Here is a 2500-nt window from a genome sequence, read left to right on the forward strand (position 1 = left end):
AATGACGTCCGAAATAAGATTCGTTCTAGAATAAATATAAAGAACCCCACTGTTGTTGACTACATACATACATACATACATACATACATACATACATACATACATACATACATACATTAATTGGAACATTTGGTTTTGAAATTAAATTTCTAACTGTCAGTCTGGATACGCTTGGATTTTCAGTAAAAGAAATCATGCAATTGTTTCTCACATTACAAATACAATCCGTAAGAGGAACAGTAAAACTGCAAGACTTTTCTCCCGTTTAAAATGTGACATTGTTATCATTATCTACATTCAAAAGATAGAGCCTTGCGTCATTGTTAGAGGAACAAGTGAAATGATTAAAAACAGGAGACTTACATTCATACAAACCCGCATGTATACATACATGCATACATACATACATGCGTACATACACACATAAACATCAACATAAGAAATATTGGCGGAACATACCAACCTAAACGTGTACCAAGTGCCAACATAACAGGCTAGATATTGTTGTTTGTGATAAAACAGAAAAAGTATGAACCATCATAGAGAACAGCTGCCCTGGTGATGTGAATATCTCTTCGAAATTGAAACAGATATAGGATAATTGCGTCGAAACCAACCTCCAGGCTTTATACCCAGATTGTGAATTCATATTAATACCGTTGATAATTGGTGGACCTGGTTTTGTGAGCAAATATCTAGGTGTCAGTCAAAATAAGCTGAGTTTCCAGAAAAAAAAATCAACCAGCTAACATGTACCTAGAAAATATAATTTTCAAGCGGAAAAGTAAAAACATGCAAAATTTTTATCAAGTTAAAAATGTGACACTGTTTTGGTAATCTCCGTTATATTATTTTTAGAAATCGACTCCTTCCCTACAGAAAGTGTTCAAATAATAAAATGTGGAAAAGAGCGTCAATCCAGTCATTCAGCCACCAGGCCATCCCTTCCACTACCCATCCATCCACTTACTCATCCCTCCCTCCCTCAATCCATCCATTCATCCATCCATCCATCCATCCATCCATCCATCCATGCATACATACATACATACGTACATACATACGTACACGCATAAATGCATACTTACATACATACATTTCATACATACGTACACGCATACATGCATACTTACATATATACATTTCATACATACATACATGTACACATTCATACACAGACACACATACATACATACATACATACATACATGCATGCATACATACATACATACATACATACACACATATAGACACGCGAAAACCATAGAGAAAGTGAGAAAATGATTATGGTGAATACTAAATGATTCAAGAGAACGTTTGGAAAAAATCAATGTCACGTGATATTTCTCAATCGTATTCAATAGTCCATTTCCACCCTGCTATTAATATTGTTTAGTTTTCTTTGCAATAGCCGGTGTTTTTAGGAATTCAGAGCAATTGAAGCCAGGCTTATGGTATTCAACTGATATTCTAAGAAAATATATTTTTCTGTCATTTCACGAACATTGAATTCGTTTATGAAGCTGTCAAATGTTGTACACTCTCTTAGACAGAATCAATATTGTACAATTTTATTGAACGAGTTTGGTATATATACAAGGCATTTTCTCTATTACTTGCCAACTAAATATAAATTCATACATACATCCGCTTATATGTCATGCATATATACGAAAAAAGCTCAAAGATCCTTCCAGCGCCATAAGCTCATAAGGACAGTTTCCCGGATTCTTTAGCACATCCCCCCACCAGACAGGAAGGAGGCTGGTCCGTAGCAGGATCACCCTGCCATACACACATGCACACACACTGGGTATTCGGTCATCAGAGACAAGGTGATTGCATATGAAAGTTCTAGACATGGAGTTCACAGTTTATAAAGGAATAAAATTGTAGACAGAACAACACAGATTAAAACAGTAGATAGAAGAATACAGACAGAATAAAGTTCACAGGCTATGGAAGGTGGTCTATACTTCCGTGACGGTATCGGTCCTTAAGTATAATCACAGGTAAATTCAGCCAGTATTTCGAATGCTGCGTTCATACTGAACCTAACGGGTGACCAATTATAGTAATTATACAGCCTAACTATTCGTTTAGATCACGAGTGAACTAAACCTCTCATCTTCTTATATTCATATACACATACATACATGCATATAAAAAATGAGTGCATGCGCCTATATGAATATACTCATCCACACACATGCTCACCCACACATCCGCCAAACAAAAAAAAAATATATATATATTGGCGAATGTGTGGGGTAGCATGTGTGTGTTTCAAGCGAGGGTGGATGAGTATATACATATAGGCGCATATACGTCGGTGTGCGGGCGCGCATGTGTATGTATGGACTGGTATGCTTACGCGAATACTTTGGACATTTTTACTCCCTTACCTTTACACCCTTCCCTTACTTAGCAGTCATTCTGGTAGCTTCTTTGTCATAATAAAGGTCAACCACACAGTAATTCCCCTTTGCTTAACGGTCAT

The sequence above is a fragment of the Octopus bimaculoides genome, chromosome 5, assembly GCF_046866305.1.
Source record: "Octopus bimaculoides isolate indiv1 chromosome 5, ASM4686630v1, whole genome shotgun sequence".
Classification (NCBI taxonomy): Eukaryota; Metazoa; Mollusca; class Cephalopoda; order Octopoda; family Octopodidae; genus Octopus; species Octopus bimaculoides.